The sequence below is a fragment of the Lynx rufus genome, unplaced genomic scaffold (assembly GCF_022079265.1).
Source record: "Lynx rufus isolate CCGP_SWC_20201006 ecotype Redwood Valley unplaced genomic scaffold, mLynRuf1.p SCAF_5, whole genome shotgun sequence".
Taxonomy (NCBI): domain Eukaryota; kingdom Metazoa; phylum Chordata; class Mammalia; order Carnivora; family Felidae; genus Lynx; species Lynx rufus.
Genome location: NW_025814867.1, coordinates 107,922,368 through 107,932,905, shown reverse-complemented (window position 1 = coordinate 107,932,905; position 10,538 = coordinate 107,922,368).

Sequence of the window (10,538 nt, the reverse complement as noted above, 5' to 3'; positions counted from 1 at the left end):
ATTTGTTTGGTTTATATCTAAGAGCATCACACAGATTTCAGTGAAGACACCCACCATCCATGGCCACAGAGATAAGATGTGACAACTCAACCAAAACTGTGCAACTTTTTGATATTAATAATAGATCACCATACTCAGGTGCAATCTGCAAAAAAAAAAATTCAAAAAAAGACTGTTTCAATGAAATAAATGAAAAGCAATGTATATTTCATAGCTCATAAGTAAAGAAAATAAGGAAAAAATAAGTTATTTGAATTATTACAACTCCCAAGTCCATCTATCCACAAGAAATATTTGCCATTATCACATAGATTCTTTTATGCTCCTTTAAAAATTCTTTTCATTATAGGGGTTTTCTTGTCTTAAACACACACACACAAGTTTAGAGTATTATACACTGACAGATTTTTCTATAATAGGAATACCTATATTGAGTGTATACTGGTTAAGAAATCTTCTTAAGTTTTGGCCAGAGAAGGAAGAGAGACAGAAGCACTGAATGCACAGCTCACTCAAATTTTAATATCTGGTTTACTTTTTAAAAAATTGAAAGAAATATTTGGTAATCTCTTTCACAAAAGGATAAGTCACATTTGAACAGGACCTAAATAATACTTCAGTTGTGACCCAAAAAACTCACTTTGGGTGCTTCAGGCAGTATTAAGTCCTACAGCCCTATCAGTGGCAAAGGTAAGCACATTACTTTGATGATGTTGTGCCTTCAGCTTGAATACATCTATTGGACTTGACTGTGGGCTCCTTGAGTTCTAATAAGGGAGGGGAAAGATCAAAGATCATAATCCTTGCTCCAGGTAAGCTTTATTGCATGGACATCATTCTAGGCCACACATTTTCTTTCCTTTGAAGATAAATGTTTAAAGTACTATTATTTGTGACTGTCATACACTTAAATATACCTTGCAAAATAATGTTACTATTACAGTAATTTTAGATTCCCTCAATTTAAAGAGCAGTTTTCAAGAATGACCAGTTTAGGTTTTAATGAAACCTCTAACTTCAAAATGTCCATACTTATTTCAATTATGTAAGTTACACTTTTTGAGTAACCACTAAAATAATTAATAATTTTAAGCAATCAATATTTATTTTTTTTAATTTTTTTAACGTTTATTTATTTTTGAGAGAGAGAGAGAGACAGAGCATGAACAGGGGAGGGGCAGAGAGAAAGGGAGACACAGAATCTGAACAGGCTCCAGGCTCTGAGCTGTCAGCACAGAGCCCGACGTGGGGCTCGAACTCACGGACCGTGAGATCATGACCTGAGCCGAAGTCGGACGCTTAACCGACCAAGCCACCCAGGCTCCCCTAAGTAATCAATATTGAAATAATATTCTCAGAGTTCCAGGATTTAACAGCATTAAAATGATTTGTTTAAATTAGCCATAGTGAGAAAGTATTATTAATATAAAGAGCATTTAAAGGCATGAATGGAACCTTAGTGATCATAATTAAAAATTCCTTCATGTATAGTTGAAGTCTAAGCCATAGAATAAGAGAGAGAATCTGAGGTCATACAAGTAGTTGACATGAAATCGCATTTATATCCAGTTGAGCAAATTACAAAGTGAAGACTATTTCCAAGGTTCAAAAACATATTTTTTGAAGAAAATATATCATGGAATTTGGCTTTAAAAAAAGAAAATAATTGAAATTATATTTTACTATCAAAGTATTTTTCTTTGTAAGTTGTGAAGATTAGAAAAGACTAGTAGAAGGCACCTGGGTAGCTCAGACAGTTAAGTGTGTCCGGCTTTGGTTCAGGTCATGATCTCACAGTCCATGAGTTCGAGCCCCACATCTGGCTCTGTGCTGAAAGCACAAAGCCTGCTTGGATCCTCTGTCTCCCTCTCTCTGCCCCTCCCCTGCTTGTGCGCTCGCTCTCTGTCTCTCAAAAATAAATAAACATTAAAAAAAATCACACAAAAAAGAAAAGACTAGAAGATAATTAGAATTTAGTTCAAAACTATTTACAGAAAACTTTCAGGAAAACATCTATTTTATCTATTTATAAAGGCAAAGGGGTCAAAAAAAGAGCAATAAACAGGAATGACAGGATTCACGTTTGCATTCAGAAATATCTCTCTGGAGACAACACAGAAAATGAGTTAGAACAAAAAACTACTGAATACAGGCATAGCCATTAAGGTATAGTACCATTCATAAAGTAGTTGTTATTTGTTTTTGTTGTCATTTTTCTAAAGAGAATTATATTTAATATCTACTGAGCATTTTCTTTCTGGCATAGTTCTAGGTACTTTGCCAGCATTATATCATTTCATCCCACAATATGCTCTAAGGTAGTGCTATGTCTAATTTAAAGATAAAGAGACTAAATATTAGAGAATAGAGTGGTTAAATTAGTCAAGATTACAAAACAGTTGGTTGTGGTTTCAGAATTTGAACCCAGGGCATCAGATTCTCATATCCACTGTCATAATTGCTGCTCTCTACTATAAATGAGGAAAGTCTTCTGATCTTTGCCCTTCACAGTCCCTGTAGGAGGGCAGGACTTCTTGTATTGACATAATGCATTTATTTAAAAATCATTAATATTCCCAAGGTATCTATTATTATAAAATTATGACAAGTATGGCTTGGAAATGTGAGTGTATTACTGGGATTCCTGTTGTTTATAGACAGCCATCACTTACAAAGAAACTCTTTGATTTTAGGTACATGCCATAATGATGTTTAAAAAATCATATGATGCATTCTTGTCATATATTATAATAGTTATTTCTTAATACTGCTATCTTTTTTGTTCATTTTTCAGGAAAGATAGAAGAATAATATTACAAGACAATGACAAAACAAAAAACTCTGTACTATGGAAAACCCAAACCAATATAATCACCAAATATTAAAACATATTATACAGGTCCTGATATAAAACAAATGGGCATGAAAGTGTTCATACCACCAAAATAAGAAAGCAGATCATACTTCTCTTTAAACCATGGGGGAGTTATGACACAAAGAAATCTAAAAGAACTGACTTGCAAAGGAATGAGTCATTCCTAGATGGGCAAGAGGTTTTTATACTTGGGGCCAGATGATAATGTTGGGTGCTAAGCTGACAGAAGAACAAGCCTAGCAAAGATGAATACTCTTCACTTAGATTAGGAAACACCAGAAAATCTTGACAAATCAATTTTTGGATTTTTGGATTCAGAGTGACACCCAAAGCAGACACCATGCTTTCTGTAAGATTCTCCAACATGGGGATTTTGCTGAGAAAGCAGAGACTGGGGAGAGGCCTGGATAGCAGGAACAATTCACGTGATTTCATAATCTCCCCATCTCCTGACACCTGCATCTCACAGTCTTGCATCATCAACATCCAACAATCTCTCAGGCTCACATGGCATTGCAACCCAGCTATTACTTTTTAATCTGCAGTCTTACAATCTCAGTCCTGAGACTATACAGTCCCTGATTTCTCAGTTTCAATTCTCATGATCTCCTGCTCCTTAAGTCAAGCAGATTCCAAGTCTAGCATCCTTGTAATCTTAGGGTTTTGAAGTCCAAACTATTTGTATTCTCATTTTTCAAGGTCAATTAGTTTCACAGTGTTTCATTAGATGTCTCTCCCAGAAGAAAAGGCCTGAACTCATCTTTAGAGCATTTGAAAAATGAGATGAGCTGTCTAACCAAAGTTGTAATAATAACCAAATTCAGTACAACTTTCAATATGATCAAAGATATTAACTCAGCAGAGGTAGAAGAAATTGAGTACTAGCCTAATATTTGAAGACAGCACCTAGTTTCCTAGTGCTTGTATTCTAAAGCCCGGTCAAATGAAACTTAAACACAGTCACATATATTATAATCTTAATATGGCCAAATTTCTATCACCTGGCCTCCATAAGACATCCATATGACCAACTCACTATGGTTGTATTCTGATTCCTGGGGATTGGCATCAGTTCAGAACCAGTGTTCAGGTGTCCATTTCTTTCTTCAGTATAGAGTCATATTTGTAGACGGACTTTGATCAGTTTAGGGAATGCTGGCTGGAAACATTAGAGAACATATTTATAGCAGTTTTAACAGTCCTTTCTCAAGATGTACAGTTTCACTCCACAGGTCAACCTCTGTGAAATAACTTACAGCTGAGAATTAGATCAAAGTCCTTGATTACCACTCTAGTGAATCATCTCAGAACTCTATTCAGAAGTGAATTTTCTGTTTTTAGTTTCCCAATTAAGTATCCCTTTATAGGCTTATCACTTATTTCCATCCTAGATAAAATATGATCAATTAGCTAAAACCAAAGATGACTACATTTAAAAGTATTATATCCACCACTGGGTCCTGGCTAACCATTATGATCATTAGACGCCATAGTACTTGCCCTCTATTATTCTGGAATTACATAACCAACATGATAACCAAAGATCCTATTTCAATAGCAATATTCAAATTTTGTTTCCATTTGCAGAGGACAGCTATAGCAACATGGCCTCCTGAAGTGTATTCCAGATCTTCATGGAGGAAATATTTATGAAACAGGTGAGTACATGACAAATCTCTTCAGCAATGCTTTTAGCCTGCCTTTGGACTCTTTTCCTTTTCATTACAACAGTGAATTTCTGGAATCTCCACTTCATTTAGTGGAGTACACCACTGGGTCTAGATTTCTTGCCAAACAGCTGAGCAATCTGTTAGAATCTTTCCCAGAATATGAGTAAGTATATCCACACTAATGTATTTGGCTTAGTTTAAAGTTGTATTTTTTCTAGTTATTTTAGCATCATTAAAATATATTGTTGTACATAGTTATCAGGTTAGATCCTAAATAAATTAGCAACATTTTACAATTACTTTGGTGTGTAGGTTTTTACCTCCTGGGTAAAATATTCCACCTGCACCTTTAGAGCAAGCTTAAATCTGAGACTAGTTATTTGCCTGATGGAAATAAAAAGTGGCAGAGATTTGCCACCAGGAACATTGTGATTGATTTGCTAAAACAAAACGTAAAGAAAAATTAAATAACAAAAATAACAATAAAATGTTGCATTAGATGGGTCTCATGTATTTAGGAATAAATTTATCAGGAAAGGAATTAGAAATTTTAGCTAGTATTAGTCAGTGTTTTCTGAGGTCAGGATGCTCAGAATAATTTGCTATCACAGAAGTATCCTCATTCCAATCATTACATTATTTCCAAATCAATTATTTTAACTTTCACATATTAGTGAGAATTCCACCTATAATAAAGCAAATTATATGATTAGGCTCTGTTTATTCTTTTTTGTGTGTATATTTTCCAGTTTTTATTTAAATTCCAGTTAGTTAACATACAGTGTAATATTAGTTTCAGGTGTACAACATAGTGATTCAACATTTACATACAATATCCAGTACTCATCACAAGTGCCCTCCTTAATACCCATCACCCACTCAAACAATCACCACCACAACTCCCCTCCATCAGCCCTTAGTTTGTTCTCTATAGTTAAGAGTCTATTGTATGGTTTGCCTGTTTTCCCCCTATTTGTTCGTTTATTAAATTCCACATATGAGTGAAATCATACGATATTTGTCTCTCGGTGACTGACTTATTCGCTTAGCATAATCCTTCATCCATGTCATTTCAAATGGCAAGAATTCATTCTTTTTATCGCTGAGTAATATTCCATTGTATGAAAAATATGTTTGTATGTGTGCGTGTATGTATGTGTGTCTGTGTAATATATATATATATATATAATATATATAATATATATGTAATCTTTATATATAATATGTATAATATATATATAATATATAATGTGTGTATGTGTGTGTATATATATATATGTGTATATATATATATACATATATATATGTATATATATATACACACATATATATATATATATATATCCATTCATCAGTTGATGGACATTTGGGTTCTTTCTATAATTTGGCTATTGTTGATAGTGCAGCTATAAACATCAGGGTGCACGTGTCTCTTGAAATAAGATTATTTCAACAATATTAATCCTTCCAATCCATGAACATGGATAGTTTTTCAATTTCTTTGTGTCTTCTTTAATTTCTTTCCCAAGTGGTTTATAATTTTCAGAGTACAAATATTTTACCACTTTGGTTAGTTTTATTCCTGGGTATCTTGCCATCTACAAATAGTTAATAGTCTCTGTTTCTGATTTTGTTGATGTTGTTTTATCTTGTTCCTATTTATCCATACCATAAATACCATAAGGTATTTATAAGGTATCCATAAATACCATAAGGTATTTATCCTTATGGCTTCACAAGAGTACTCTACCAAACATTTAAAGAAGACTTAATATATATTCTTCTCATTTTTTTTCCAAAAAAATAGAAGAGGAAGGAAATTTTCCAAATTCATCCTATGAGGTCAGCACTATCCTGATACAAAACACATAAAAACACCAGAAGAAAAGAGAACTATAGCCCAATATATCTGATGAACAGGGATGCAAAAATCCTCAACAAATATTGGAAAACTGAATCCAACAACACATTAAAAAAATCACTCACCAAAATCAGGTGGGATTTATTCCTGGGATGTCATGTTTTGTCATATTAACAAAACAATCAAAATGACACATCACATCAATGAGAAAAGATGAAAAACATATGATCATTCCAAGATGGAAAAATAAGTATTTGACAAAGTACAACATTCATTTATAATAAAAATCCTCAACAAAGTAGGCTTAGGGATACTATACCTCAACATAACAAAGAACTCATATGAAAAACTCACATATAACATCATACTCAATAGGGAAAAACTGAGCTTTTCCCCTAATGTCAGAACAAGGCAAGGATTTCTAGTCTTATCACTTTTATTAAACATAGTACTGTAAGTCCTAGCCACAGCAATCAGACAAGAAAAAGAAATAAAAAGCATCCAAATCAGTAAGAAAAAAGTAAAATTTTCAATATTTGTGGATGGCATGATACTATATAGAGAAAACCCTAAAGACCACCAAAAAACTGATGGAACTGATAAATAATTTGGTAAAGTTGCAGGATACAAAATCAATGTACAGAAATCTGTTTCCTTTATGTAAAGCAACAAGGAACCAACAGAAAGAGAAATCAAGGAATCAATTCCATACACAATTGCACCTAAAATAATAAGATTCCTAGGAATAAACCTAACCAAAGAGCTATAAAACACTGATGAAAAAAATTGAAGATGACACAAAGAAATGGAAAAACATTCCATGTTCATGGATCGGAAGAATTAATATTGTTGAAATGTCTATAGAACCCAAAGTAATGTACACATTTAATGCAACAAGTATGTGTGAGGATGTGGACAAATAGGAACTCTCATGCTCTGTTGATAGGAATGCTAACTAGTACAAAGCCACTGTGGAAGACAGTATGGAGATTCCTCAAAAAAATTAATAATAGAAATACTCTATGATCTAGTAATTCTGCTACTGGGTACTTACCCCAAAAATACAAAAACACTAATTTAAAGAGATATATGTACCCCTATGTTTATTGTAGCAATATTTACAATAGCCAAACTATGGAAGCAAGTGTCCTTTGATAGATAAATGGATAAGGATAATGAATGGATAAAGAAGATGTGGTATATATTAGTGTACCATATAAAAACAAAATGAAATCTTTACGTTTACAACAACATGGATGAATCTAGAGTATAATGCTAAGTGAAATAAGCCAGTAAGCCAGTCAGATACCATATGACTTAACCCATATGTGTAATTTAAGGAACAAAACAAATGAACAATGACAAAAAAGAGACATATCATAAAACATACTCTTGACCATACAGAAAACAGATGGTTAGCAGAGGGGAGATGGGTGGGGAGCTGGGTGAAATAAGTGAAGGGGATTAGGAATATACTTATGATGAGCACTGTGTAATATATGGAACTACTGAAACACTATCCTGTACACCTAAAACTAATATAACAATGTATATTAACTACATTGGAGTTAAGAAAAAAAATAATAACTATGAGTATTTCTGTGTGTGTGTGTGTGTGTGTGTAGTCATAAAAAAACTCTGTCTTCTGTCAGGCTTTCAAGCTCTCCCTTCATTCTTATCTTTATTATCCCCACCTCAATGTTTTTTTTAACTATCCATCAGGTCTACCAAAAACTTGCCTTCAATAGGTGTCTTATGCCAGATAACTCTAGAGGATAATTTAAGTATCTATTTTGCTTCTATATGTTAGGTATTAATACTAGTCCATTTCCAGGGGTGAGTGAATATTCCCTGCTTTCATACCCAACCAAACCAGATTCCAATCCTTAAAGACTGGTCCTCACTTATAGTATATCGTTATCAGCCAAAATAAAGCATAAGAAAAAGAACAAAACCAGGTATTTTAATCTAGATGTAATACAGAGAATTAAATATTTACAAAAGTATCGGAAAGATTAGAGGAAGAGTGGGCCTTAGCCTCAAACTCCAGGAAGTCTTCCAGAACTAACTGACCAAGGAAACTAATCTGACCACCAGAACTTGAATTCAAGACTAAAAAACTCCATTCCCATAATCCAGAATAAAAAGCCATTGCTACTAATGTACTTACCTTTTCATACCCAGAAAGCTGGGAACTAAACACTAGAATGCAGTTTCAGAGAAAAACTAAAATAGCCCAAAAGAACAAGTAGATGTTCTTGGGGTTTTTTCCCCATTTGCCTCCACCTTCTAAATTCCATACAAATATATTTAATAGGCAGAACCTAATTTACTCTTTGCAAAAGAAAAGAATGATGGCTGAGTTACTCAATCTAGAGTATCCACTATACTTCACAAGAAAAATCAAAACATCCAATCAGCATCCAAGCATCTATGTTATAAAATGATAATTGAAAATGTACCTATATGTGAAGGTGTATGTATGAAATATATGTTAAAATGTTGGTTCATAAAGTTATTTTGCACAAATAGAAATAATTGGGGCATGAATGTGAGGATATTGTCATAGCATTCCTCTAAAGTATATCAATAATTTTATCTCGATGTCACTAATGAGAAGACAGATGAATGAGTATTGTGAGTTTACCTGGCAGTATGTTGTATAAGTTATAATTAACCTTTAATATTGTTCTTAGGTGGTATTCATCTTCTACCTTATTATAGGAAGGGCAATGGAAGTGCAGTTGTTAAACTGAAATAATTGTAGAGCTGGTCACAAATAAGCCATAATTTGTAAGTATTTATGATATCTAATATTCTTCCATGTTTGTTAGACACAATTTTTATTTATTTACTTACTTAGGTACAATATCAGATGTGTAAGGTCTCTATTTTAATGAGAGAAGAACTGGACTTTTATACTTATATACTCATGTAAATTATTTCCTATATAGTGGAATTTATATGGCTGCTATCAACCTCTAGACAAAAAAAAAATTCCTACCTACTAATTTATAATCCCTGGGATTCTGGACATTATAAGACTCCTCTTAGCCAGGATGATAACAGTTGGATTGGTTCACTGATTTTTTTTTCTGCAAAACATATTGCTTAAGAGATTTCAATATCTCAAAGAACAAAGATTAATTATGGGTAAAATTTGGGATAATGAAGGGTCAGATTTCTGGTCTTGTGTCTATATGACAAGGGTACTTTAGTAATGACCTGTCCCCATCATACTACGGTGTTATGGCTGAATTGCATTCCCCCAATACTCATACTGAAGTCCTAACCTCCAGTATCTCAGAACGTGTCTATATTTGGAGACAGAATCTTTAAAGTGGTAATTAAGGTATAATGAGGTCATTATGGTGGGTCCTAATTTCATATGACTCATGTCCTTATAAGAAGAGAAAATTAAAACACAGAGGCACAGAACAGACACTATGTGAAAACATACAGAGAAGACAGACATCTATAAACCAAGGAGAAAGACCTCAGAAGAAACTTGCGATCATCTAGTCTTTGTTGTGGCAGTTCTAGTAAACTAGAGACATAAACAAGGGGATGTCAAATACTTTGGTTGGGGATGGGAACAGTTAGAATGTTGAACAAATTTTTCCTTAAATAATTAGCTAAAAGGGGCTGAAAGAATCTGAAACTTTGCATTTAGTAAAATTAAGGCCAAGTGTACTTACCCTAGGACTATTTGCTTAGGTGCCATATTTAATGTACAATATAGCTTATATTTCCTGAGTTCATTCAACAAGTTAAATCACATCTAAAAGAATTTCAATACTATTTCTTTCCATTGCTGTTCCTCCTAACAAGGCCTAGATTTAGAAACACACACACACACATGCACACACACACACACACACACACACACACACACAAAGTCCATACAAGTACAGATGGTTTTACCTAAAAGCTGAAAAAATTAAGCTTCAGGGCTGTCATACACTTGTGATCTTTTTAAGACTCTGTATCTAACACTGTGTTTATGTTTGTAGTTTTATGTTACTTTCATGAATTAAAACTCTCATCACCAAGTAGAATGCCCCTCTGTTTGCAGGTATTTTATCTCAATTAGAATGACAAAGATGACTAGTGTTTACATACTTCTTCACTG